Source organism: Schistocerca gregaria, chromosome 2 (assembly GCF_023897955.1).
Source record: "Schistocerca gregaria isolate iqSchGreg1 chromosome 2, iqSchGreg1.2, whole genome shotgun sequence".
NCBI lineage: Eukaryota > Metazoa > Arthropoda > Insecta > Orthoptera > Acrididae > Schistocerca > Schistocerca gregaria.
In genome coordinates this window covers 971,426,148-971,453,966 of record NC_064921.1, presented here as the reverse complement: position 1 = coordinate 971,453,966, position 27,819 = coordinate 971,426,148, and the positions used below count along the sequence as shown (strand labels likewise).

Genomic DNA, 27,819 nt, shown 5'->3' with positions numbered 1-27,819 from the left:
GCACAGGAAATGCAATCATCGGCTGCAACTGCAAACATTGCCCAGATTAAGTTTTATAATGCTCGATGGTGTCGATTAGGTTAAAATATGCAAGTAGGAAGTGTCTGAAGTATGTCAGAGGACTGCTAAGTGTATTACGAGTCTTATCCTGCTGTCTGGTTCCATGGTGTAACGGTTAGCACTCTGGACTCTGAATCCAGCGATCCGAGTTCGAATCTCGGTGGAACCTTCGTTTAGTCTAAATTTTCTGTAATAAGAGTTTCTCGCTGAGGAAGTAGCAGCAATAGGCTCACGGCGTTAGTTTCTACGTTTGTGTAAAAAACGATGCGTCTATAAAACGGCCGAATATTGGTGCGACTTTGTGACCTATATAGAACATTAAACGAGTAATACCTGTAAGAGCAAGCAATTTTGCGATAATTCGAAGAAATATCATTATCCCACGAAGGTTAAAAATCCCATGATTATCAACTAGCTGAGCAAATGAATTTCCTTTAAAATAGGTTTAAAACATAGGGAGGTTCTGACTCAGTGGGCATTCTCTGGAGCCTCTTTGCTGCTGAGATTAGAAAAACAGTCCTCTGGGCCGGATTTGAACCAGCGACCTATGGATAACTGTGAATCCTCCACTACAGTCCACCGCTCTACCAACTGAGCTACCAGAGGCTCTGTATACTTTCTTATTCCTACTCATTGCTTTACGTCCGTCCCTGTCTGCCGTCTGCACACACTGCTACTCAGCGCGGCCATATAGACGCACAGGAAATGCAATCATCGGCTGCAACTGCAAACATTGCCCAGATTAAGTTTTATAATGCTCGATGGTGTCGATTAGGTTAAAATATGCAAGTAGGAAGTGTCTGAAGTATGTCAGAGGACTGCTAAGTGTATTACGAGTCTTATTCTGCTGTCTGGTTCCATGGTGTAACGGTTAGCACTCTGGACTCTGAATCCAGCGATCCGAGTTCGAATATCGGTGGAACCTTCGTTTAGTCTAAATTTTCTGTAATAAGAGTTTCTCGCTGAGGAAGTAGCAGCAATAGGCTCACGGCGTTAGTTTCTACGTTTGTGTAAAAAACGATGCGTCTATAAAACGGCCGAATATTGGTGCGACTTTGTGACCTATATAGAACATTAAACGAGTAATACCTGTAAGAGCAAGCAATTTTGCGATAATTCGAAGAAATATCATTATCCCACGAAGGTTAAAAATCCCATGATTATCAACTAGCTGATCAAATGAATTTCCTTTAAAATAGGTTTAAAACATAGGGAGGTTCTGACTCAGTGGGCATTCTCTGGAGCCTCTTTGCTGCTGAGATTAGAAAAACAGTCCTCTGGGCCGGATTTGAACCAGCGACCTATGGATAACTGTGAATCCTCCACTACAGTCCACCGCTCTACCAACTGAGCTACCAGAGGCTCTGTATACTTTCTTATTCCTACTCATTGCTTTACGTCCGTCCCTGTCTGCCGTCTGCACACACTGCTACTCAGCGCGGCCATATAGACGCACAGGAAATGCAATCATCGGCTGCAACTGCAAACATTGCCCAGATTAAGTTTTATAATGCTCGATGGTGTCGATTAGGTTAAAATATGCAAGTAGGAAGTGTCTGAAGTATGTCAGAGGACGGCTAAGTGTATTACGAGTCTTATCCTGCTGTCTGGTTCCATGGTGTAACGGTTAGCACTCTGGACTCTGAATCCAGCGATCCGAGTTCGAATCTCGGTGGAACCTTCGTTTAGTCTAAATTTTCTGTAATAAGAGTTTCTCGCTGAGGAAGTAGCACCAATAGGCTCTCGGCGTTAGTTTCTACGTTTGTGTAAAAAACGATGCGTCTATAAAATGGCCGAATATTGATGCGACTTTGTGACCTATATAGAACATTAAACGAGTAATACCTGTAAGAGTAAGCAATTTTGCGATAATTCGAAGAAATATCATTATCCCACGAAGGTTAAAAATCCCATGATTATCAACTAGCTGAGCAAATGAATTTCCTTTAAAATAGGTTTAAAACATAGGGAGGTTCTGACTCAGTGGGCATTCTCTGGAGCCTCTTTGCTGCTGAGATTAGAAAAACAGTACTCTGGGCCGGATTCGAACCACCGACCTATGGATAACTGTGAATCCTACACTACAGTCCACCGCTCTACCAACTGAGCTACCAGAGGCTCTGTATACTTTCTTATTCCTACCCATTGCTTTACGTCCGTCCCTGTCTGCCGTCTGCACACACTGCTACTCAGCGCGGCCATATAGACGCACAGGAAATGCAATCATCGGCTGCAACTGCAAACATTGCCCAGATTAAGTTTTATAATGCTCGATGGTGTCGATTAGGTTAAAATATGCAAGTAGGAAGTGTCTGAAGTATGTCAGAGGACTGCTAAGTGTATTACGAGTCTTATCCTGCTGTCTGGTTCCATGGTGTAACGGTTAGCACTCTGGACTCTGAATCCAGCGATCCGAGTTCGAATCTCGGTGGAACCTTCGTTTAGTCTAAATTTTCTGTAACAAGAGTTTCTCGCTGAGGAAGTAGCAGCAATAGGCTCACGGCGTTAGTTTCTACGTTTGTGTAAAAAACGATGCGTCTATAAAACGGCCGAATGTTGGTGCGACTTTGTGACCTATATAGAACATTAAACGAGTAATACCTGTAAGAGCAAGCAATTTTGCGATAATTCGAAGAAATATCATTATCCCACGAAGGTTAAAAATCCCATGATTATCAACTAGCTGAGCAAATGAATTTCCTTTAAATAGGTTTAAAACATAGGGAGGTTCTGACTCAGTGGGCATTCTCTGGAGCCTCTTTGCTGCTGAGAAATACCGATAATAATGAAGTAATGTTGGCCATCATGCAGCTCCAGGACGATGGCTTAATTAAGCGCATTTGTAAGAACCTACGGAGGGAACAGAACCAGGATGACAACATTAAATTAGGAAAGAGTAGATTAGGTCATCCAGACTACCCAAAATTACTGGTCTACTATAAAGTGCATAAAGATGTCTTATTTAGGCGCAGGAAAGACAGTGAGGAGAATTGGAAAATATGTTTTCCGGAGCAACATGTAGATGCACTTATAGACTACGTACATTGTAAGTATGGGCATTATGGCGCTCGTAAATGTATAGCTAAGTTAAGTGAAGTGGTAATTTTTGATAATATGTGGAGAAGGGTGCAACAGCGATTAGAATCCTGTGATCGTTGCCAGAAAGTTAGGGCCAACAATAGAACTATCCAAGGACAGATGTATTCAGTAGAACCACAAAATCGGCTGGATTTAGTAGCTGTAGATTTATTTGGTCCACTACCAGTGTCTAGAGGGGGATGTGAATATGTGTTTGTGATGGTGGATGGGTTTACTAAGTACGTAAAATTTTACCCAATTAAGAAAGCCAACTCTAAAGTATTAGTGAATAAGTTGGAGAAGGACTATTTTGGGAAGATAGGAGTGCCAAAGGCATTATTGTCAGACAATGGGCCCCAGTTTATCTCTAAGAAATTTAGTGAATGTTTACAACAGAGAGGTATCGATCACATAAAAATCTCCGCGTACTTTCCTCAAGGGAACATGTGTGAGCGAATTATGAAGGAGTTAAACAGATTGTGTAGAACATATTGTCATAAAAAACACTCCGCTTGGGCCAATTATATTGAATACTTCGAAGAAGTAATAAACCATCTGAAGCATGAAGCCACAGGATATGCACCAGTAGAGCTAATGTGTGACATTAGGCCGAATAATATTTTATTCGACCTGGTCGAGTTTCCAAATCTCACAGACATAGCCATCGAAGAGAAGGAGAGACTGGCACGTATTAATATAAGATAGAAGGCCCTGGAAAGAAAGAGAAGGCATGACGCAAGAGCTGATCCCACTAGTTTTCAGGTAGGGGATCTAGTGCTAGTGAAAACTAGGGAAAGATCTAAGAAACTTACGTCAGAAACAAAGAAGTTTACCGATGAGTACGTGGGCCCATTTAGAATCGTAGAGAAGCCTCACCCAAATGCTTATAGACTGGAGTTTGTGAAATCACATAAGGTGTTAGGGCTTAGGAACATTGTGGATTTGAAAAGATATGTTCAAAAGAGAGACGTGGCCAGGAGTGAGTAGATACCTCAGAGAGCTTTGCACTCTTTGCAGAGCTAAGTGCGTGACGAGCACTAGGTCTCGAGTCGTTTGACAATATTTCTTCCACTTTCTTTTCCGTATTGTCAACCTACCTCTTCTTTCATTCAGAACTAAAATTCTATCATCTTTCCTTCTTCTCTATCGTAGTTTTTAAGTGATAAAGTGTTTAAGTAATGAGTAGGAAAGAACCTCAGTGCAGTATAGGTTAAGCGTAAGGAATGAGTGTAAGAGAAAATCAAAAAGGATTAAGATACCTCAGATAAGTAATAAGTCTCAGTAAAGTAAATGTTTGGCCTAAGGTGTGAGTAATGCCCTTAGAAAGGTAAAATAACTAAGAAATGTAAGAGCCTCAGAAAATATGGTGACGAACATTGAAGCTGTTTGTTAAGTAACAGAACGATATGTTAAGACGTAGCATTAAGCTAATGTTTAGGAAAGGAAATGGAGCAGTACAGCAAAACTGTCTGTTCAATGAAGTCAGAGCCTCAGGAGGTGATTTAGTGGTAAAATGAGTAAAGGTACAGTGCAACAAGGTTGACTGTCAAAGGGGTAAAGGAAGTTAAGTTAAAGGGACAGTGCAGCAGGACTGACTGTCAAATGAAGAGAAATATGTGAGAAAAGGAGAAAGAATGAGCATAGTGTTTGGCTAGCTCGATATTAGGAAAAAGTGAGGCTACGAAGGTGAGTAAATAAAAAGCTTAATGTTGGTAACCAGAGGTGGCGTTTGTTGGTAAACAGAGGAGATGTTTGTAAACAAAAGGAAGTGAGGCTACGAATGTAAACAGAGCTGAGGCGACGTTGGTAACTCAGGAGGTGGATGTATGTTAGAAAGTATGGGTAACGAGGTTTCGCAGATTAGTAGGAAACGCTTTAACAAATACTAACCTGAGTGTGTGAAGTATGAGTATGAGAGTTGTAAATTAAACCCGAATGTGACTAGAGAAAACCTGATGTTGACAAGAAATTGAAGTAACTCCAGATATGTGAGATGAGGAAAGTACCCATGACATCGATTCCATTTTTGACCAGAGACACACAAAGCTCCCCAAGTTTGTCGTAGAGATTAGTATAAGGATTGTAGTGTTGATAAATGAATAAGTAAATATGTATTTTTCAGTGTTTAATTTATGATACAGGACTACAGGAGATTGCCTGGAGACAGAATTGTAATATTGATAATTTTGTGTATATTTTATATTGTTGTGTATTGTACAGGAACTGGAGAGTCACCAGTGCTGGCGGAGATTTATTATGTATTTGTGAACTATTTGTAGGAATTGTTTTTCTTAGTATTTCTTATGTAACCATAACTTGTTTGATTATGAGATGAAGAAGTAATTAAAGAGTAAATGTGCCACTTCGGTACTGCATTAGGAAAGTCAATTCACTTTTCACTTAAAAAAAAAAAAAAAAAAAAAAAAATTTTTGAAAATTGTACATACTGTAAAGTAAATTTTATCAAAAATATGAGACTTTAGAGTCAAGCAGATAGCGTCATTTATCGCTGCTGTAGGTTAAGACGTAGCAGTTAGCAAGGGAACTGAGGCCAGCTGCTGTTTCAGGTGCGCCGAAGTAAACAGAGGTGGTAGCACGAGACTTGAAATGGACCTCCCAAGCAGGACCCGGTCGAACTACGAGTGCTATCAAAATCTTAAGTGTAAGTGGTAAAAAAGTGACGCTCACCATAGCGATAGTAGTGTTAGTGTGCGTGTGACGTACATCAAGATAGTATTTAGGTTTGTTTTCTCTTTCAGGAATTTGTAAATAGAATTTTGTAATCTGAAAAATTTTTTTTTGAATGATGATAAAAGTGCATGTTTAGATATAAGATGTTTTGTAGGTCGTCAGCCCTAGGTATAAGTGGATGATTGATGTACAGGAACTATAAATGTTAAATAGCTGTTTGAGTAAATCTTTAATAGAAATTTTTTTAGAAAACTAAAAGTTTGTCATGAATGAAAAAATTTAGTTTCCTCAGGAGGTGTGTGGCGTCGCAACTAGTGCGAGCGCACAGTTTTCTATCAAATATTTACTGTGAAATGTAGACAGACTGTAAAGTAGCCATCAGATTAGCATATGTGCTGTAGCGGGCAGATTACCGGTGTCCGTTCGTCTGACGTCACGACCATATGGCATGTCTGTACCGTGAGAATGTAAGACCTGTGCGCTAACTAGCCGCGTGTATAACGTGGAACTTTCATCTTTAATAACTTCTAACTGAGGAACCTGAGGAAATTAAAAGTTAATATACTAGTTTCTGTTATGAATAAAAATAAGTCATCCAAATTTGAGCTTTGAAACCTGCATATTTTGGAAATTAGAAAAATCTTACAGAAAACGCAAATTTCTACAATTTTCGAGTCTAAATAAATACCATTATGTATAGATCACCTTCAGTGACCATCCAACTATGAAACAAAATCACCTTCCGTGCTTTTGTATTTATTTTGAGAATTTTACTTTTAGAAATTCACCTATAACTTTGTTAAAACCATAAATGTTTTGAATTTTTGTGAACAGTTATTTTATATGAGTAGGTGAGAGTGAATGAGTGTGCCTGAGTGAATGAAAGAGGGACATTCGCCATTCTTTGCAAGTGTATAAAATCTAGGTTGGAACTCGCAAGTGTTCAGACGATGTAACCGTGGGAACAGAGTCGCCAGTGGTTCCCCATCTTAGTGAATGTCGGATGTCCAAGAGTGTATGGTATTGTACAAGCAGCCAGAACGTTCGCGAGTATTTAAATAATTTCTGGAAATAAAGTAAAGTCTAGTTTTCCTTTCGGTTTGTTAAATTATACAGTAAATTTTGTGTAACAAGAAATCATGACGTAAATGATTCGGAAGTCATGACTGGTGCGTGCTAGATTTTGGCGCGAGGCGCACCCAAAGAGTTAATTCTGATTGGCTGTGTGATGTGTGAGCCAATGAGATGCGAGGACGGTTAGCAGACTAGGAGAGGGAGTCGCGAGTGGATGAGGAGTCGCGAAGGAACTGTGATCGAGAAGAGACATGCTTGATGTGTCCTCGCGAATAATGTGTAAAATGAAGTCATAAAACGGCTTCATCGGTTCGGTACTGTGCGATTTGAGACTGGAAGAGTCCAGTAACGCGTAGTGTGAGTTTGAGCGAGTTGTGACTTTTCGTTCCGCGAAAGACGCGAGTAACTTTAATAATTAAAAGCGTGGCGGTACTTCGTAAACTTTTACTAAGTGCTTATGGCGAGCATTAACGTTAAAAAACGAACTATTATTGAACATCGACTGCAAACGTGTATGTTAGAAAATCGTCTGTGTTGCAGTTAAGTAAATTCCGTAACTTTGAAAGCTAATTCTGGCGGGGTTTGAGTGTGGATAGAATTGTGAACTGAACTTTCTTCAAACGTAGATTAGCGGGCTGATGATCAGGCTTAAAGACAATAAAGAGCTTAAATAGAATCACCAACTTCGCGTTCTCGTTTGAGTAAACAATTACTACCATTCCAATAACTCAATTTATTTAGGAAGATTGCTCATAGATTGTATTTCAGCAAACATGTATCGCGGCCTCCGGTGAGCGGCTATTAAATTGCAGTTTCTTCAACACTGCTTTTCTGCAATTTTTCCAGTAGCTGCTATCAGGAGAGGCGAGTGCAGCAACTACCTAAGAAACGAGGTAGGTGGATTTTCTTTCAGGGAAAGGAAACTGCGCGATAAGAGCCTGACCCGTCGCAAGTGGTGCATCGGCCGGGAATCAAAAATAGTAAATTCCAGTGAATTTCAAAAAAAGCAGTAGTGACAATTACCGGACAATACAGAAGTGCTCGCTATGTGTAGGAACTGTGTAGCGTACAAATTGATATCGCCACGTGAATAGGAAGGACAGTGAAAGTGTCCGTGAACTGTAATGTGTTGTACGGAACGGAAGAATTTTTCGGTGACTACGCGCCGATTGGAATAGCAGTCTACGACGGCGTCTGGCAGACGACGAGCTACGGAGACTACGCAGAGGCGACGACAGCAGTGGCAGTTGGCAGCGCTGATTCGAGAGGGGGCCCGGAAACTGGTACAGCATTGCAGTGTATGGTGAACGGACCCGCAGTTTCATCTAGCAGCAACGCAGCACGCCGAAGCACAAAGTTAAGTACAGTGCTTTTGAAAACTTTGTGTGTTTGTGGAGTCAAACTGAGAAAAATGGCTGAGTTTCAACCAAGTGACAAAAAGGCGGAACTAAGTTGTGATAGTGGGATGGAGACAGGGGAAAATGACCCCATGAATTTTAGTTTAGACGTGTCTCAACCCAATTTCAGTAGTAGTTTGACTGATTCATCCTATGTTAATTATAGTTTGGAGTCAGATTCAAATATGTCAGTGCCCAGTGAGTTACAGTTACCCATGCCGGTAGTTAATGTTAATAGGGACATTGTATCAGCAAATGAGGGGGCGAAGGATAATGTCGCCAGTATGCTGATGAATCTATTAACTAAGATGAACGTGTTGGAATCCAATATGTCAAGTAAGATGGATTCCAGTATATCAAAATTGGAAACTATTATGTCACAAATGGAAACTAATATGTCAAGTAAAATGGATTCAAAAATGTCTAAATTAGGATCTGATTTAAGTAATGAGATGACTAAAATGGGCGCTGATTTAGATTCCAAAATATCCGATCTCAGAGACTGTTGGAAGCAAGATTTAGCAGTGCTCAGTAGTAAAGTAAATGTTGAAATACAGCAGGTTAAACTAGAATGTACAGAAAATATTGTTCAAGTGCAAAGTGAATTGACGACACGAATCGAACAGGTTACTGAGGATCAACAGCAATTTAAATCCCATGTTGATGCAGAATTAGATAAAGTATGTGAGCACATAAAAGTGGTAGAGAATTCCAATGAAATTAATCATGCCGCCTTAGAATGTAAAGTAAATGATACCAAAATTCGGTGTGAGAAACTTGGAGAGCAAGTTGTAAATAAGGTCAATAATTTAGAGACTCACATAAGCCATTTCAGTGAAAGTGTGAATGAGCAACTTTGTGGGCATGAATGCAGACTAACCAAAGTAGAACAGTGTGTTTCTAACCATAGTGGTAGTATAATTTCCAGTGGAATAATTGAATCTACCGAGGTTGCGTATGTTACCCACAGACAGTTTTTAAAATTTGACCCAAGTAAGAACATGCACCCCAGAGAATTTTGGAACGATTTTGAAGACGTTTTGCCGAAAGTATGGAGCGATAAACAAAAGATAGGCTTTATCACTTCAAATTTGATGGGAGAGGCCAGAGTATGGGGGAATTTAGCCTCTGAAAAATACGCGAAATTGTCAGAATTTAAATTAGCGTTCTTTGAGGAATACTGGGGAAAGAGAAAGCAGATGGATGTTCTTAATCGGTTCTGGTCGGGAGAGAAGTATGACCCCCAAGAGAGAGGGCATCAAACGATTTGTTCAAAGGTGGGTAACAACTCTGTCCTACCTTAGTAATAAGTTAGAAACAGAACAGATCATATTAGGGGTAGAAAATAAGCTACCGTGGAACTGGAAAACTAAGATCATATCTGCGCCCCGAGATAACATTGACAAGTTCGTACAGTATTTAGAAAGGGTTGAATCCGTCCAAAAAGAAGAAGAAAACATGAGGAGGGAGCATCGCCCGCCTGCTAGGCAGAATGACAATCGCGCGGATGTAAACATTAATAGGATGGGTGTTCAGAGAGGCGGCGGATACCGTGGCAGTTCACGTGGTAGAGGAAGAACATATGTTAACAGGTTCAATGAACGCGAGCAGTATGACAGCGGCCGACAGATGTCAGGAGGTGAGGCGGTCAGCTGGAGGCATAGTGATGACGCACCGCGCTCGGAAAACCATTAATTGTCTACGAGTGTGCTGGCGATCGTAGGCAACAGCGTTTAAAGTTAAATCCGCTGGCAAAACCATTCATAAGAAAGCAGCCTGAACGACCACCTAACATAAATGTTGTTGCTACAAAATTTAGGGAGGATAACGTAAAACAGACAGAGATAGTAGCTTTAAGTCAAGTGGAGGTTAATGAACCAATTAACTGTAAGAATAATCATAAGAAGCCACTTATTGAAGAACTAAGTACTAGTTATAAGGGTAATAATCAGAAAGACATTATGCACAGTAAAACTAATGAAGAGCTGTCGGATAGGGGTGAGAACAGTAATAATGGCAGGGTTGTGACTGTGCTTGATAAGATAATTGATGTTGTAGATAGTTACGAAGAAGAGGATAGATTAGAGGAGGAGGTAGAGGTTAATGACGACGCCTTGGATAGGGTCGTAGAAAAGGAGGTTAATGAGAAAGAGGGGGAAACATTGGAAAAATGTTTTGACTTAGCAATAGTGGATAGGCTAATAGGAGCTGCCACTAGAATTGAGGGTGATAATAAGCATGAAATAAACCCTGTAAGTGTGAATGTGATTGCCACCCAAAAGACAGGCTTCGAAAGGAGAGAAATTGTGCAAGATTTATTGGAGGAAGCAGAACCCAAAATAAATAAAGAGTACTTAGGGCAACCGATAGTAGAGCTAAGAGTATTAAATGAACCAGTTAAATGTTTGATAGATACTGGATCGGAAGTCTGTGCAGTATCCCAGAACTTGGTAAATGAACTCCCTAACAGTAAACAGATTGTTAAGATGCCAGTAAGTGGCTTGAACATTGTAGTAGCAACCGGTAAGACTAAGAAGACAGTAAAACAGGAAGTGTTTCTACCCATAGCATTTAAGGAAGTAGAAATAAGACAGAACTTCTTAGTTATAAATGGACTGAGTGTAGACATATTGGTGGGGGCTGACTTTTTGAATAAATATGAAGGATGGGTGAATTTTTCTACCAATGATGTTATGGTAAAAATTAAGGGTAAACTAATTACTATACCTTTCATCGGTAAGCAGCTATGTGAGGATCCTGAGCAGAATGATTTTCCTATATGTATTTGTAAAACAGAGAAATTCTTGGAGGGCTATAATGAGTACGGTGGCAAAAAAGTAGAGGATCCGTCTGAGCTTGTGAGGGTCAGAAATAGGATCGAGGAGAAATTACTAGAATTAATTGATATTGATGAAGCAAGGAAAAACGATTTAAGACAAATACTAGTCAAACATGCCGAGGTTTTCTCAGATCAACCAGGGCTAGTAAAGGATTATGAGTGTTTTTTGACAGTGCAGAAAGACGCTCATTTCTTCAAAAAACCATTTGCAATCCCAGAAGTACATAAGGAGGCAGTACGTGACTTAATTCAAAATATGTTAGAGTGGGGAATTATTGAAAGGGCTGTTAGTGTGTACAATAACCCGCTAGTCATAGTTCCTAAGAAGGATGGCTCAATTAGACTAGTGTTGGATGCTCGAGCATTAAACAAAATAGTACTACCTGAGAGTGACCGTCCGGAGAATATTGAAGAACTGCTACAAAAGTTTAAAGGTGCTAAGTTCTTTACATCCATGGATGTGACCTGTGGATATTGGAACCTACCGTTAGCAAAGGAATCAAGAAAGTACACGGCATTCTTATTCGAAGGTAGATGTTATCAGTATAAGGTGGTGCCGTTTGGTTTAAATATAAGTGTATGTGCCTTTGTAAGAGCTATGTCGCAGGTATTAGGGGACCATCTACTAAGAAGAATTACAGTGTATGTAGACGACGTTTTGATATCGACACCAACGTGGGAGGAACACTGTATGTTATTGGATGAAGTATTGAGGGCCATAAAATTGGGGGGTATGAAATTGAAGCTAGACAAAACTGAATTTGTGAAGAAAGAAATTAAATTCTTGGGGCACATAGTGAGTGGCGATGGTATCATGCCGGATCCAGAAAAGATTAGAGCAATAAGGGATTATGCTGCACCTACAACACGTAAAGCATTAAAGGGGATGTTTGGTTTGTTTGGGTTTTATAGAAAATTTGTGTCTGGACAATTATTCAATGCACCGTGCCTGCGAGAACTCTTAAAGAAAAATGTAGTTTATAAATGGACTTCTGAGTGTCAGAAGGCGTTTGAAGAATTGAAAGAAGCTCTTATTAATAGTAAGATTTTGAACCATCCCGATTTTTCGAAACCATTTTGTCTGGGATCTGATGCTTGTGATTACGGGTTAGGAGTTGAACTATTTCAGTTGGAAAAAGAAGGAGAAGAGGAAGTCCACAAGACCATAGCCTTTGCGAGCAGGTCATTGCAACAATCCGAGAAAAATTATAGTATATCTGAACTTGAAGCATTAGCTGTTATTTTCGGCCTGCAAAAATTTGAAAAGTACCTTTTAGGACATGAAATTTGGATCTACACAGACCATAGTGCCCTTACATATTTAGACTCATGTCAGCTAAAACATGCTAGATTAAGAAGGTGGTCCCTGTATTTACAGCAATTTAATTATAAGATGATATACATTAAGGGTTCCGAGAACATCGTGGCGGACGCCTTATCAAGAAGTGTGAAAGATACAGGACAAGAAGGGAAATCTTTAAGAAATACCGATAATAATGAAGTAATGTTGGCCATCATGCAGCTCCAGGACGATGGCTTAATTAAGCGCATTTGTAAGAACCTACGGAGGGAACAGAACCAGGATGACAACATTAAATTAGGAAAGAGTAGATTAGGTCATCCAGACTACCCAAAATTACTGGTCTACTATAAAGTGCATAAAGATGTCTTATTTAGGCGCAGGAAAGACAGTGAGGAGAATTGGAAAATATGTTTTCCGGAGCAACATGTAGATGCACTTATAGACTACGTACATTGTAAGTATGGGCATTATGGCGCTCGTAAATGTATAGCTAAGTTAAGTGAAGTGGTAATTTTTGATAATATGTGGAGAAGGGTGCAACAGCGATTAGAATCCTGTGATCGTTGCCAGAAAGTTAGGGCCAACAATAGAACTATCCAAGGACAGATGTATTCAGTAGAACCACAAAATCGGCTGGATTTAGTAGCTGTAGATTTATTTGGTCCACTACCAGTGTCTAGAGGGGGATGTGAATATGTGTTTGTGATGGTGGATGGGTTTACTAAGTACGTAAAATTTTACCCAATTAAGAAAGCCAACTCTAAAGTATTAGTGAATAAGTTGGAGAAGGACTATTTTGGGAAGATAGGAGTGCCAAAGGCATTATTGTCAGACAATGGGCCCCAGTTTATCTCTAAGAAATTTAGTGAATGTTTACAACAGAGAGGTATCGATCACATAAAAATCTCCGCGTACTTTCCTCAAGGGAACATGTGTGAGCGAATTATGAAGGAGTTAAACAGATTGTGTAGAACATATTGTCATAAAAAACACTCCGCTTGGGCCAATTATATTGAATACTTCGAAGAAGTAATAAACCATCTGAAGCATGAAGCCACAGGATATGCACCAGTAGAGCTAATGTGTGACATTAGGCCGAATAATATTTTATTCGACCTGGTCGAGTTTCCAAATCTCACAGACATAGCCATCGAAGAGAAGGAGAGACTGGCACGTATTAATATAAGAAAGAAGGCCCTGGAAAGAAAGAGAAGGCATGACGCAAGAGCTGATCCCACTAGTTTTCAGGTAGGGGATCTAGTGCTAGTGAAAACTAGGGAAAGATCTAAGAAACTTACGTCAGAAACAAAGAAGTTTACCGATGAGTACGTGGGCCCATTTAGAATCGTAGAGAAGCCTCACCCAAATGCTTATAGACTGGAGTTTGTGAAATCACATAAGGTGTTAGGGCTTAGGAACATTGTGGATTTGAAAAGATATGTTCAAAAGAGAGACGTGGCCAGGAGTGAGTAGATACCTCAGAGAGCTTTGCACTCTTTGCAGAGCTAAGTGCGTGACGAGCACTAGGTCTCGAGTCGTTTGACAATATTTCTTCCACTTTCTTTTCCGTATTGTCAACCTACCTCTTCTTTCATTCAGAACTAAAATTCTATCATCTTTCCTTCTTCTCTATCGTAGTTTTTAAGTGATAAAGTGTTTAAGTAATGAGTAGGAAAGAACCTCAGTGCAGTATAGGTTAAGCGTAAGGAATGAGTGTAAGAGAAAATCAAAAAGGATTAAGATACCTCAGATAAGTAATAAGTCTCAGTAAAGTAAATGTTTGGCCTAAGGTGTGAGTAATGCCCTTAGAAAGGTAAAATAACTAAGAAATGTAAGAGCCTCAGAAAATATGGTGACGAACATTGAAGCTGTTTGTTAAGTAACAGAACGATATGTTAAGACGTAGCATTAAGCTAATGTTTAGGAAAGGAAATGGAGCAGTACAGCAAAACTGTCTGTTCAATGAAGTCAGAGCCTCAGGAGGTGATTTAGTGGTAAAATGAGTAAAGGTACAGTGCAACAAGGTTGACTGTCAAAGGGGTAAAGGAAGTTAAGTTAAAGGGACAGTGCAGCAGGACTGACTGTCAAATGAAGAGAAATATGTGAGAAAAGGAGAAAGAATGAGCATAGTGTTTGGCTAGCTCGATATTAGGAAAAAGTGAGGCTACGAAGGTGAGTAAATAAAAAGCTTAATGTTGGTAACCAGAGGTGGCGTTTGTTGGTAAACAGAGGAGATGTTTGTAAACAAAAGGAAGTGAGGCTACGAATGTAAACAGAGCTGAGGCGACGTTGGTAACTCAGGAGGTGGATGTATGTTAGAAAGTATGGGTAACGAGGTTTCGCAGATTAGTAGGAAACGCTTTAACAAATACTAACCTGAGTGTGTGAAGTATGAGTATGAGAGTTGTAAATTAAACCCGAATGTGACTAGAGAAAACCTGATGTTGACAAGAAATTGAAGTAACTCCAGATATGTGAGATGAGGAAAGTACCCATGACATCGATTCCATTTTTGACCAGAGACACACAAAGCTCCCCAAGTTTGTCGTAGAGATTAGTATAAGGATTGTAGTGTTGATAAATGAATAAGTAAATATGTATTTTTCAGTGTTTAATTTATGATACAGGACTACAGGAGATTGCCTGGAGACAGAATTGTAATATTGATAATTTTGTGTATATTTTATATTGTTGTGTATTGTACAGGAACTGGAGAGTCACCAGTGCTGGCGGAGATTTATTATGTATTTGTGAACTATTTGTAGGAATTGTTTTTCTTAGTATTTCTTATGTAACCATAACTTGTTTGATTATGAGATGAAGAAGTAATTAAAGAGTAAATGTGCCACTTCGGTACTGCATTAGGAAAGTCAATTCACTTTTCACTTAAAAAAAAAAAAAAAAAAAAAAATTTTTTGAAAATTGTACATACTGTAAAGTAAATTTTATCAAAAATATGAGACTTTAGAGTCAAGCAGATAGCGTCATTTATCGCTGCTGTAGGTTAAGACGTAGCAGTTAGCAAGGGAACTGAGGCCAGCTGCTGTTTCAGGTGCGCCGAAGTAAACAGAGGTGGTAGCACGAGACTTGAAATGGACCTCCCAAGCAGGACCCGGTCGAACTACGAGTGCTATCAAAATCTTAAGTGTAAGTGGTAAAAAAGTGACGCTCACCATAGCGATAGTAGTGTTAGTGTGCGTGTGACGTACATCAAGATAGTATTTAGGTTTGTTTTCTCTTTCAGGAATTTGTAAATAGAATTTTGTAATCTGAAAAATTTTTTTTTGAATGATGATAAAAGTGCATGTTTAGATATAAGATGTTTTGTAGGTCGTCAGCCCTAGGTATAAGTGGATGATTGATGTACAGGAACTATAAATGTTAAATAGCTGTTTGAGTAAATCTTTAATAGAAATTTTTTTAGAAAACTAAAAGTTTGTCATGAATGAAAAAATTTAGTTTCCTCAGGAGGTGTGTGGCGTCGCAACTAGTGCGAGCGCACAGTTTTCTATCAAATATTTACTGTGAAATGTAGACAGACTGTAAAGTAGCCATCAGATTAGCATATGTGCTGTAGCGGGCAGATTACCGGTGTCCGTTCGTCTGACGTCACGACCATATGGCATGTCTGTACCGTGAGAATGTAAGACCTGTGCGCTAACTAGCCGCGTGTATAACGTGGAACTTTCATCTTTAATAACTTCTAACTGAGGAACCTGAGGAAATTAAAAGTTAATATACTAGTTTCTGTTATGAATAAAAATAAGTCATCCAAATTTGAGCTTTGAAACCTGCATATTTTGGAAATTAGAAAAATCTTACAGAAAACGCAAATTTCTACAATTTTCGAGTCTAAATAAATACCATTATGTATAGATCACCTTCAGTGACCATCCAACTATGAAACAAAATCACCTTCCGTGCTTTTGTATTTATTTTGAGAATTTTACTTTTAGAAATTCACCTATAACTTTGTTAAAACCATAAATGTTTTGAATTTTTGTGAACAGTTATTTTATATGAGTAGGTGAGAGTGAATGAGTGTGCCTGAGTGAATGAAAGAGGGACATTCGCCATTCTTTGCAAGTGTATAAAATCTAGGTTGGAACTCGCAAGTGTTCAGACGATGTAACCGTGGGAACAGAGTCGCCAGTGGTTCCCCATCTTAGTGAATGTCGGATGTCCAAGAGTGTATGGTATTGTACAAGCAGCCAGAACGTTCGCGAGTATTTAAATAATTTCTGGAAATAAAGTAAAGTCTAGTTTTCCTTTCGGTTTGTTAAATTATACAGTAAATTTTGTGTAACAAGAAATCATGACGTAAATGATTCGGAAGTCATGACTGGTGCGTGCTAGATTTTGGCGCGAGGCGCACCCAAAGAGTTAATTCTGATTGGCTGTGTGATGTGTGAGCCAATGAGATGCGAGGACGGTTAGCAGACTAGGAGAGGGAGTCGCGAGTGGATGAGGAGTCGCGAAGGAACTGTGATCGAGAAGAGACATGCTTGATGTGTCCTCGCGAATAATGTGTAAAATGAAGTCATAAAACGGCTTCATCGGTTCGGTACTGTGCGATTTGAGACTGGAAGAGTCCAGTAACGCGTAGTGTGAGTTTGAGCGAGTTGTGACTTTTCGTTCCGCGAAAGACGCGAGTAACTTTAATAATTAAAAGCGTGGCGGTACTTCGTAAACTTTTACTAAGTGCTTATGGCGAGCATTAACGTTAAAAAACGAACTATTATTGAACATCGACTGCAAACGTGTATGTTAGAAAATCGTCTGTGTTGCAGTTAAGTAAATTCCGTAACTTTGAAAGCTAATTCTGGCGGGGTTTGAGTGTGGATAGAATTGTGAACTGAACTTTCTTCAAACGTAGATTAGCGGGCTGATGATCAGGCTTAAAGACAATAAAGAGCTTAAATAGAATCACCAACTTCGCGTTCTCGTTTGAGTAAACAATTACTACCATTCCAATAACTCAATTTATTTAGGAAGATTGCTCATAGATTGTATTTCAGCAAACATGTATCGCGGCCTCCGGTGAGCGGCTATTAAATTGCAGTTTCTTCAACACTGCTTTTCTGCAATTTTTCCAGTAGCTGCTATCAGGAGAGGCGAGTGCAGCAACTACCTAAGAAACGAGGTAGGTGGATTTTCTTTCAGGGAAAGGAAACTGCGCGATAAGAGCCTGACCCGTCGCAATTGCTTTACGTCCGTCCCTGTCTGCCGTCTGCACACACTGCTACTCAGCGCGGCCATATAGACGCACAGGAAATGCAATCATCGGCTGCAACTGCAAACATTGCCCAGATTAAGTTTTATAATGCTCGATGGTGTCGATTAGGTTAAAATATGCAAGTAGGAAGTGTCTGAAGTATGTCAGAGGACTGCTAAGTGTATTACGAGTCTTATCCTGCTGTCTGGTTCCATGGCGTAACGGTTAGCACTCTGGACTCTGAATCCAGCGATCCGAGTTCGAATCTCGGTGGAACCTTCGTTTAGTCTAAATTTTCTGTAATAAGAGTTTCTCGCTGAGGAAGTAGCAGCAATAGGCTCACGGCGTTAGTTTCTACGTTTGTGTAAAAAACGATGCGTCTATAAAACGGCCGAATATTGGTGCGACTTTGTGACCTATATAGAACATTAAACGAGTAATACCTGTAAGAGCAAGCAATTTTGCGATAATTCGAAGAAATATCATTATCCCACGAAGGTTAAAAATCCCATGATTATCAACTAGCTGAGCAAATGAATTTCCTTTAAAATAGGTTTAAAACATAGGGAGGTTCTGACTCAGTGGGCATTCTCTGGAGCCTCTTTGCTGCTGAGATTAGAAAAACAGTCCTCTGGGCCGGATTTGAACCAGCGACCTATGGATAACTGTGAATCCTCCACTACAGTCCACCGCTCTACCAACTTTTTTTTTTTTTTTATACTGTTTGCTATACGGCCACAACGCGCAACTTATTTCCAAAATTCATCTTTCTCCTGTGAGGATGGAACTTACGACGCCTGGTTTATCAGACCAGTGCTCTACCACTTTTTTTTTTTTTTTTTTTTTTTAAATCGACTTCCTCCTTTGAGGATGGAACTCACGACCCTTGGTTTACTAGACCAGTGCTCTACCACTTTTTTTTTACGCCTGATCCACTTTTTTTCTTTTTTTTTCGCTGTTTTTTCGTTTATGTTTATTATGTCCTTTTTAGGTTTTTCTTTATTCATATTTTTTTAACACTGTTTTTTCGTTTTTCCTTTGTAATGACCCAGGGCAGGTAGGTGGAGGCGCGTTGGGCAGGGGTCGTATCCCGAGGCCTGGCCATGACGTCTCCTCCTCCCTGCACTGAAGCACAGTGTCACCAATACGTTGTAATTGTCTTTGGTTCGGAGTCTTATGATACTTATATGTGAACACGGGACTTATGAAGCGTTGTCTATCGAAACAGTTATTTTGCCTTCCTGCCAAGATTGTACCTAAGAACTAGCGAGAATGTCTTCCCTGTCATGAAGTTAGCTCAGTATGCCCCTATACCGGTTCCATTAATGATTCAGGCGCAGGAGCGATCAATAGAAATTGAAACTTAACCAACTCCCTGCTTTTCGAAAACAATAGTAAGCATATTCGCAAAGTCCCTCTTAAGGTGTGGGAAAGACTTTTGCGTCCAGTACTCATGAAGCATGTAACCAGTAAACGAAATGAAATCGGTAATACCATGATCATCAACCACTGCAAAAATGTAACGGCCAAGAAGCCACATAACGGTGTTGTTCTTGGTCCGGGGATAAAAAACCGTGTCCGGCCAGCAGAGAATATCAGTCTTAAATGCCGATACGGAGCTCCTGGTGAGTAAAGCCAATTGTCGGCGCAGCCAGTGCCACATGCGATGACGGTCAGCGCAGGTAAATCGGTGTTGGAGTGTCTCAACACAACCACACGTTTGACAAAGCGGAGAGACACATAAACCTATACGATGAAGGCGTTCGTTCGTAGGAATCAGCTGATTAACTACCTTATACCATAGGGAGGCAACAGTTGCTGAATGAACGGGTAAGCTAATATTCGTCCATATGTTACGCCAATTAAAACTGGGATAATGCAAAACAATCGGGTTGGAAGAAGAAGACCGTCGCCATTTGTCAAGCAGGGTTAGCGTAGTAATAACAGGACGACGTTGTAAGTGGAGATCTAGGTAACTAATCTCAGTGTAGAAGTCCCGAACATGCCGTAGCTTCGCATTTAGAGGCCCAACGTTAATGGGCGGTGACAAGCTCGCAGGACGAACGACATGGAATAATCGCGAAGTAACAGTCGGGGACTCAGATAATAAAAGATGGAGGGTTCGCTTAACATAAAGGGCAGCAGCCTTGACACGGACGTCGGTGAACGACAAGCCGCCCTCAAGACGCGGCTTCGTAAGAACATCACAACGTAATTTAAAAATATGCCCCCGCCAAATATATCTGTTAATAAGCTGGACCATTTTTGCACCCTGCATTCGGGGAAGCGGAAACAGCTGAGCAACGTAATATACTTACATAAAACATAAGTGTCTAATACACGCTTTTTTTGCAGTAGCGGTATCGAACGCCATGAGTGTTCTAATAAAACACCTTGCAGCTTGGAAATGGCCACTTGCCAATTTTTTGCAGCCATCCGAAGAGGACAACGTTCAAGATAGATACCTAAATGTGTATGGTGTTCAACAGCTGTAACCCACGGAACAACCACACGTTCAAAGCCCCGCAAATTCAGGAGCTTGCTTTTACGGGGATTGATACGAGAACCTGAGGCCGCAGAACATTTATCGAGTTCCATTTTCAACTGCGGCACTTCTGCGGTGGAACGAAGCAAAACAACCAAATCATCAGCATAAGCTGTTGCCGTCTGGGTAACCCTAGAGATCGTAAGACCACGAAGTGTCGAGTTGAGACGTGTAAGGACTGGTTGAAGGGAGAGAGCATAAAGGGTCATGGCTAAAGGACTACCTTGCGGGAAGCCACGTTGAATATCAATGACCTTTGTCAGCTGGCCATTAATGTCAATCTTAGCAGAAATGCCAGTCGTCATATTCTTAAGTACCAGCAGCGCCTGTTCATTAAAACCGAGCCGGCGCAGCAGAAGCTCTAAAAACGAATGGGACACACGATCAAAGGCCTTACTAAAATCAACAAATAAAAGCGCACAGGAAATATTGGTGACAGCGACAATCGACACGACATCACGATACCCCGCCAGAGACGTCAATATAGAGCGCCCTGGAAAGCAGCTTTGACAAGGAGGTATCACAGGTGTAAGCAAGAGGGATAGACGTGCATTAACAGCCCTAGCGGCCGTCTTATAGTCAAAATTTAATAGGGTTAAAGGACGAAAGTCACTAGCTGTCTTCAAACCAGCAGATTTAGGTATCAGGACAACCGTACCTCTCTTGAAATCGGCTGGAATTGTGCCACCATTCAAGATTTCATTCACAATATCCGTAAAAACAGGCCCTATAATAGGCCAAAAGCGAACAAAAAACTCCTTAGGTAGGCCATCAGGACCAGGAGATTTGTGAGATGCTGAACAAACAATGAAAGCTGAAATTTCGTCTGCAGTAAAAGGAGCTAAAAATTTCGCATTATGGTCCTCTGTTAAAACTGATGGGATAGCAGTTAAAATCTCGTCAACATCATTCGGATCAGAATCAGCCGCAGTATATAACGTCTCATAGTAGCAGGTAAGTTCATGGCTTATTTGATTCTGTAAGGTAAGCCGGCGACCATCAGCTGCCATAAGGCCGTCAATCAATACACGTCGTCGGTTCTTGTGGTGACGAAACAGATGGTACATAGAAGTCATTTCATGTGCTAACGTGGACGGTGGTTTAGATTTAATCTTCAATCCTTCCATCTGAAGCCGCTTAATACTAAGTAGCTTGGCCTTAATTTTCCGAATCTCAGAAAGGTGGGCACATGTCATTGTAGAAGTATCATAAAGTTCGCGAAGCACCGAATAGTAATATTCAAAAGTCAGTTTCAGATCTCGCGCTCTATTATAACTGTAGGACATTAAAGTGCGACGTAGTTTTGGCTTCACACAGTGGATCCACCAATGAAGCTTAGACGGATAGTATCGCAGAGAACGTAAACAAAAGTCCCACGCCGTCTGTATTAGAGGTTCGATGTCAGGGTCATCGAGCAAGGAGACATTTAATTTCCACAGCGGCCTATAAAGTTTAAGAGGCTGACGCTCCAAATTAATTAAACAGCAAGGGCACAATGATCCGTAAAACTGGCTGGAATAACATCTACATCTAAAACAGAAACACTAAGGGGATCAGAAATATACAATCGGTCAAGTCGACTACTTGAGGTGGCAGTAAAAAATTTAAAGTGGGGTGTTTAACCTCCCACGCATCGCGTAGTCGTAATTGACGTACAAGAGAATGTAGCTCGAAACAATAATTAAAATGAGGGGATTGGTCTTTAGCTTGTAACACACAATTAAAATCACCCCCCAATATCAAGGTCGCAGGATTTTTTCGTAAAAGGTAAATCAGATCCTCTTTATAAAAACGAGACCTTTCCTGCCGCTTGCTAGAACCAGAGGGGGCGTAAATGTTAACCAAGGTCGTGTCAAATAACCGACAACCAATGCCCCGTCCCGAGTCTAAAAGCTCAATTTCGGTAACGGGGATACCGTCACGAATTAGGAAAGCAGTACCTGCAGAAAACTCAGGTGCAAAATTTATAATAGTGCGAAAACCAGGAACAAACAGGTGTGCAACGGAGACTTCCTGCAGGAAAACAATATCAGCTGCAGAGTCATAAATAAACTGCTGCAGAGACGCTAACTTCAGAGCAGATTGAATGCCATTTATATTTAAGGTAATAAACGTGTACGCCTGCAACATCAACCAAAAAATGGGAAATGAACCCAAATTACACCACACTAGAAGCAACTACATCCATATCATCAACATCAGACATGGCAGAGGGTGATTGTCCAGAATCAACGGAATCAGAGTCGTCCTTCGCATGCTTATGTTTCTTTCGCACCGCGTGGAGATTGGGGGGCACTTTCACCCGACGACGTATCTGATGCACACCAGATTCAGGAGCAGGCGGAGTGGGGGGTTCGAGATCAGGCACGTCAACCAAAGCGTCCGAAGGATTAGCAGGGCGAGAGGAGTCAGAAGGAGGAGCCATCAAGGGGAAAACTGCATCAGGAACATCGGCACCGGTTTCAGAATGTGTAGGTATTGGAAGTGTAGGAGGTGGTAAGATAGGTTTGGAGTCTGCTGATGCGGAGCGCGCAGTTCTAGGAGCGGTTTTCCGACAAACAGCCGTCTCCACCGAAGTGTCGTCAACATGTTGTGATGCCTGTGGCGGTGGGGATGTCAACAACACCTCGACCGAATATTGTGGCTCTTGCGCCGACGGCATGGCAGCAAGTTTGTCATCAGGCAAAGCAGGAGAGACAGCGGGAACAGATTCCGAAACAGGCATGGGAGATTCTGGAATTCTCTCATCAGATTCGCAAACCGGCTGCGAAACAGCAGCTTCGTCATCAGTGCTACCGGTATCACTAGCACGACGGCGTTTGTTGTTGGAAACAGACGGAATCGGTATAGGAGCAGCCGATACGTCTGGGCGAGTGGGTAGCGGAGGAAAACCTGCATCAGGGGAGGGTGACACCTGTTGTGAAGAAGCTACTGCAGGAGGCAGATAGGAAACAGTGGAGGAAGCTGCTGGCACAAGATCGGCAACCGTTAATTTGCGGCGCTGTGCTAGGCCATTTTTAAGCACAAATACCCGCTTAGGGCAATTAGCTCGAACATGACCATGTTCATTACATAGGAAACATGTACCAAGCTGCCCCTCATAAGTAAGATGTACACGATAACCACATACAATCAGATGGGACGGTATATTAGACTTAATATGCATTTCAACTGATCTGACACCATTATAACATTGCAGCTTATGTTGTGCAGACCAACGTTCATTTCGAATTGACCGAACAGTACCATAACCAAGCAAAGCTTCCTTAAGATAGCTGTTGTCAACTTCAGGGGGTAAATTATAAACCCGAACTGTGGTATACGTAATTTAAGCATTTGAGACAGTAACACTGCTAACAGAACCATCCCTATGACGGAACGACACTTGCTCACCATGTTTAAGTAATATCTTATCCAGCAAAACCGGGTTCAACAATTTCACAAAAAAGCAGTATAATTCTGTATCAAAATACGCCGTATGTACCTGGTCCGATGTAATGCCAATCGTGTCCACAATCCATTCGTGAATTTCCAACGATGTCGGTTGGACATTCCTGGTAGCCTTGTTAAACTGAAAACTGAGAGTACACTTCCGCGGAAACAACCGGGAAGCCATAACACTTAATTAATGCGGAAAAAGCCGCAATACAACGCAAGACACAAAACAAACACTAAGGCAAAGAAACAACGAAAAACAGAAGACAAAGAAACGTCACACACAGAAGGTAAATATTCACAACCCGAGGGTAACGGCGGATCGAATACACAGCACGTCCGATCGCTGTCGCGTCTCAAGCGGAACTTAAACTGAGCTACCAGAGGCTCTGTATACTTTCTTATTCCTACTCATTGCTTTACGTCCGTCCCTGTCTGCCGTCTGCACACACTGCTACTCAGCGCGGCCATATAGACGCACAGGAAATGCAATCATCGGCTGCAACTGCAAACATTGCCCAGATTAAGTTTTATAATGCTCGATGGTGTCGATTAGGTTAAAATATGCAAGTAGGAAGTGTCTGAAGTATGTCAGAGGACTGCTAAGTGTATTACGAGTCTTATCCTGCTGTCTGGTTCCATGGTGTAACGGTTAGCACTCTGGACTCTGAATCCAGCGATCCGAGTTCGAATCTCGGTGGAACGTTCGTTTAGTCTAAATTTTCTGTAATAAGAGTTTCTCGCTGAGGAAGTAGCAGCAATAGGCTCACGGCGTTAGTTTCTACGTTTGTGTAAAAAACGATGCGTCTATAAAACGGCCGAATATTGGTGCGACTTTGTGACCTATATAGAACATTAAACGAGTAATACCTGTAAGAGCAAGCAATTTTGCGATAATTCGAAGAAATATCATTATCCCACGAAGGTTAAAAATCCCATGATTATCAACTAGCTGAGCAAATGAATTTCCTTTAAAATAGGTTTAAAACATAGGGAGGTTCTGACTCAGTGGGCATTCTCTGGAGCCTCTTTGCTGCTGAGATTAGAAAAACAGTCCTCTGGGCCGGATTTGAACCAGCGACATATGGATAACTGTTAATCCTCCACTACAGTCCACCGCTCTACCAACTGAGCTACCAGAGGCTCTGTATACTTCCTTATTCCTACGCATTGCTTTACGTCCGTCCCTGTCTGCCGTCTGCACACACTGCTACTCAGCGCGGCCATATAGACGCACAGGAAATGCAATCATCGGCTGCAACTGCAAACATTGCCCAGATTAAGTTTTATAATGCTCGATGGTGTCGATTAGGTTAAAATATGCAAGTAGGAAGTGTCTGAAGTATGTCAGAGGACTGCTAAGTGTATTACGAGTCTTATCCTGCTGTCTGGTTCCATGGTGTAACGGTTAGCACTCTGGACTCTGAATCCAGCGATCCGAGTTCGAATCTCGGTGGAACGTTCGTTTAGTCTAAATTTTCTGTAATAAGAGTTTCTCGCTGAGGAAGTAGCAGCAATAGGCTCACGGCGTTAGTTTCTACGTTTTGTGTAAAAAACGATGCGTCTATAAAACGGCCGAATATTGGTGCGACTTTGTGACCTATATAGAACATTAAACGAGTAATACCTGTAAGAGCAAGCAATTTTGCGATAATTCGAAGAAATATCATTATCCCACGAAGGTTAAAAATCCCATGATTATCAACTAGCTGAGCAAATGAATTTCCTTTAAAATAGGTTTAAAACATAGGGAGGTTCTGACTCAGTGGGCATTCTCTGGAGCCTCTTTGCTGCTGAGATTAGAAAAACAGTCCTCTGGGCCGGATTTGAACCAGCGACCTATGGATAAGTGTGAATCCTCCACTACAGTCCACCGCTCTACCAACTGAGCTACCAGAGGCTCTGTATACTTTCTTATTCCTACTCATTGCTTTACGTCCGTCCCTGTCTGCCGTCTGCACACACTGCTACTCAGCGCGGCCATATAGACGCACAGGAAATGCAATCATCGGCTGCAACTGCAAACATTGCCCAGATTAAGTTTTATAATGCTCGATGGTGTCGATTAGGTTAAAATATGCAAGTAGGAAGTGTCTGAAGTATGTCAGAGGACTGCTAAGTGTATTACGAGTCTTATCCTGCTGTCTGGTTCCATGGTGTAACGGTTAGCACTCTGGACTCTGAATCCAGCGATCCGAGTTCGAATCTCGGTGGAACCTTCGTTTAGTCTAAATTTTCTGTAATAAGAGTTTCTCGCTGAGGAAGTAGCAGCAATAGGCTCACGGCGTTAGTTTCTACGTTTGTGTAAAAAACGATGCGTCTATAAAACGGCCGAATATTGGTGCGACTTTGTGACCTATAAAGAACATTAAACGAGTAATACCTGTAAGAGCAAGCAATTTTGCGATAATTCGAAGAAATATCATTATCCCACGAAGGTTAAAAATCCCATGATTATCAACTAGCTGAGCAAATGAATTTCCTTTAAAATAGGTTTAAAACATAGGGAGGTTCTGACTCAGTGGGCATTCTCTGGAGCCTCTTTGCTGCTGAGATTAGAAAAACAGTCCTCTGGGCCGGATTTGAACCAGCGACCTATGGATAACTGTGAATCCTCCACTACAGTCCACCGCTCTACCAACTGAGCTACCAGAGGCTCTGTATACTTTCTTATTCCTACTCATTGCTTTACGTCCGTCCCTGTCTGCCGTCTGCACACACTGCTACTCAGCGCGGCCATATAGACGCACAGGAAATGCAATCATCGGCTGCAACTGCAAACATTGCCCAGATTAAGTTTTATAATGCTCGATGGTGTCGATTAGGTTAAGATATGCAAGTAGGAAGTGTCTCAAGTATGTCAGAGGACTGCTAAGTGTATTACGAGTCTTATCCTGCTGTCTGGTTCCATGGTGTAACGGTTAGCACTCTGGACTCTGAATCCAGCGATCCGAGTTCGAATCTCGGTGAAACCTTCGTTTAGTCTAAATTTTCTGTAATAAGAGTTTGTCGCTGAGGAAGTAGCAGCAATAGGCTCACGGCGTTAGTTTCTACGTTTGTGTAAAAAACGATGCGTCTATAAAACGGCCGAATATTGGTGCGACTTTGTGACCTATATAGAACATTAAACGAGTAATACCTGTAAGAGCAAGCAATTTTGCGATAATTCGAAGATATATCATTATCCCACGAAGGTTAAAAATCCCATGATTATCAACTAGCTGAGCAAATGAATTTCCTTTAAAATAGGTTTAAAACATAGGGAGGTTCTGACTCAGTGGGCATTCTCTGGAGCCTCTTTGCTGCTGAGATTAGAAAAACAGTCCTCTGGGCCGGATTTGAACCAGTGACCTATGGATAACTGTGAATCCTCCACTACAGTCCACCGCTCTACCAACTGAGCTACCAGAGGCTCTGTATACTTTCTTATTCCTACTCATTGCTTTACGTCCGTCCCTGTCTGCCGTCTGCACACACTGCTACTCAGCGCGGCCATATAGACGCACAGGAAATGCAATCATCGGCTGCAACTGCAAACATTGCCCAGATTAAGTTTTATAATGCTCGATGGTGTCGATTAGGTTAAAATATGCAAGTAGGAAGTGTCTGAAGTATGTCAGAGGACTGCTAAGTGTATTACGAGTCTTATCCTGCTGTCTGGTTCCATGGTGTAACGGTTAGCACTCTGGACTCTGAATCCAGCGATCCGAGTTCGAATCTCGGTGGAACCTTCGTTTAGTCTAAATTTTCTGTAATAAGAGTTTCTCGCTGAGGAAGTAGCAGCAATAGGCTCACGGCGTTAGTTTCTACGTTTGTGTAAAAAACGATGCGTCTATAAAATGGCCTAATATTGGTGCGACTTTGTGACCTATATAGAACATTAAACGAGTAATACCTGTAAGAGCAAGCAATTTTGCGATAATTCGAAGAAATATCATTATCCCACGAAGGTTAAAAATCCCATGATTATCAACTAGCTGAGCAAATGAATTTCCTTTAAAATAGGTTTAAAACATAGGGAGGTTCTGACTCAGTGGGCATTCCCTGGAGCCTCTTTGCTGCTGAGATTAGAATAACAGTCCTCTGGGCCGGATTTGAACCAGCGACCTATGGATAACTGTGAATCCTCCACTACAGTCCACCGCTCTACCAACTGAGCTACCAGAGGCTCTGAATACTTTC

General features: G+C 41.2%; 18 non-coding genes across 18 annotated transcripts; 10 read left to right on the top strand and 8 right to left on the bottom strand.

Moving 5' to 3' along the window:
* Positions 1-157: 157 nt before the first annotated feature.
* Trnaq-cug (transfer RNA glutamine (anticodon CUG)) lies at positions 158-229 on the top strand. Its single transcript has one exon. It is a non-coding gene; the product is annotated as a tRNA-Gln (tRNA).
* A 348-nt stretch (positions 230-577) lies between these two features.
* On the bottom strand, positions 578-666 carry Trnay-gua (transfer RNA tyrosine (anticodon GUA)). Its single transcript is given in 2 exon segments — positions 578-613; positions 630-666. It is a non-coding gene; the product is annotated as a tRNA-Tyr (tRNA).
* Positions 667-913: 247 nt separating this feature from the next.
* Trnaq-cug (transfer RNA glutamine (anticodon CUG)) lies at positions 914-985 on the top strand. Its single transcript has one exon. It is a non-coding gene; the product is annotated as a tRNA-Gln (tRNA).
* Positions 986-1,333: 348 nt separating this feature from the next.
* Trnay-gua (transfer RNA tyrosine (anticodon GUA)) lies at positions 1,334-1,422 on the bottom strand. Its single transcript is given in 2 exon segments — positions 1,334-1,369; positions 1,386-1,422. It is a non-coding gene; the product is annotated as a tRNA-Tyr (tRNA).
* Positions 1,423-1,669: 247 nt separating this feature from the next.
* Trnaq-cug (transfer RNA glutamine (anticodon CUG)) lies at positions 1,670-1,741 on the top strand. Its single transcript has one exon. It is a non-coding gene; the product is annotated as a tRNA-Gln (tRNA).
* Positions 1,742-2,089: 348 nt separating this feature from the next.
* Positions 2,090-2,178, bottom strand: Trnay-gua (transfer RNA tyrosine (anticodon GUA)). The gene is given in 2 exon segments: positions 2,090-2,125; positions 2,142-2,178. It is a non-coding gene; the product is annotated as a tRNA-Tyr (tRNA).
* A 247-nt stretch (positions 2,179-2,425) lies between these two features.
* Positions 2,426-2,497, top strand: Trnaq-cug (transfer RNA glutamine (anticodon CUG)). Its single transcript has one exon. It is a non-coding gene; the product is annotated as a tRNA-Gln (tRNA).
* Positions 2,498-17,864: 15,367 nt separating this feature from the next.
* Trnaq-cug (transfer RNA glutamine (anticodon CUG)) lies at positions 17,865-17,936 on the top strand. Its single transcript has one exon. It is a non-coding gene; the product is annotated as a tRNA-Gln (tRNA).
* A 6,335-nt stretch (positions 17,937-24,271) lies between these two features.
* On the top strand, positions 24,272-24,346 carry Trnaq-cug (transfer RNA glutamine (anticodon CUG)). Its single transcript has one exon. It is a non-coding gene; the product is annotated as a tRNA-Gln (tRNA).
* A 345-nt stretch (positions 24,347-24,691) lies between these two features.
* On the bottom strand, positions 24,692-24,780 carry Trnay-gua (transfer RNA tyrosine (anticodon GUA)). The gene is given in 2 exon segments: positions 24,692-24,727; positions 24,744-24,780. It is a non-coding gene; the product is annotated as a tRNA-Tyr (tRNA).
* Positions 24,781-25,027: 247 nt separating this feature from the next.
* Trnaq-cug (transfer RNA glutamine (anticodon CUG)) lies at positions 25,028-25,102 on the top strand. Its single transcript has one exon. It is a non-coding gene; the product is annotated as a tRNA-Gln (tRNA).
* Positions 25,103-25,448: 346 nt separating this feature from the next.
* On the bottom strand, positions 25,449-25,537 carry Trnay-gua (transfer RNA tyrosine (anticodon GUA)). Its single transcript is given in 2 exon segments — positions 25,449-25,484; positions 25,501-25,537. It is a non-coding gene; the product is annotated as a tRNA-Tyr (tRNA).
* A 247-nt stretch (positions 25,538-25,784) lies between these two features.
* On the top strand, positions 25,785-25,856 carry Trnaq-cug (transfer RNA glutamine (anticodon CUG)). Its single transcript has one exon. It is a non-coding gene; the product is annotated as a tRNA-Gln (tRNA).
* A 348-nt stretch (positions 25,857-26,204) lies between these two features.
* Trnay-gua (transfer RNA tyrosine (anticodon GUA)) lies at positions 26,205-26,293 on the bottom strand. Its single transcript is given in 2 exon segments — positions 26,205-26,240; positions 26,257-26,293. It is a non-coding gene; the product is annotated as a tRNA-Tyr (tRNA).
* Positions 26,294-26,540: 247 nt separating this feature from the next.
* Trnaq-cug (transfer RNA glutamine (anticodon CUG)) lies at positions 26,541-26,612 on the top strand. Its single transcript has one exon. It is a non-coding gene; the product is annotated as a tRNA-Gln (tRNA).
* A 348-nt stretch (positions 26,613-26,960) lies between these two features.
* Trnay-gua (transfer RNA tyrosine (anticodon GUA)) lies at positions 26,961-27,049 on the bottom strand. The gene is given in 2 exon segments: positions 26,961-26,996; positions 27,013-27,049. It is a non-coding gene; the product is annotated as a tRNA-Tyr (tRNA).
* A 247-nt stretch (positions 27,050-27,296) lies between these two features.
* Positions 27,297-27,368, top strand: Trnaq-cug (transfer RNA glutamine (anticodon CUG)). Its single transcript has one exon. It is a non-coding gene; the product is annotated as a tRNA-Gln (tRNA).
* A 348-nt stretch (positions 27,369-27,716) lies between these two features.
* Positions 27,717-27,805, bottom strand: Trnay-gua (transfer RNA tyrosine (anticodon GUA)). Its single transcript is given in 2 exon segments — positions 27,717-27,752; positions 27,769-27,805. It is a non-coding gene; the product is annotated as a tRNA-Tyr (tRNA).
* Between the last annotated feature and the right edge of the window lie 14 nt (positions 27,806-27,819).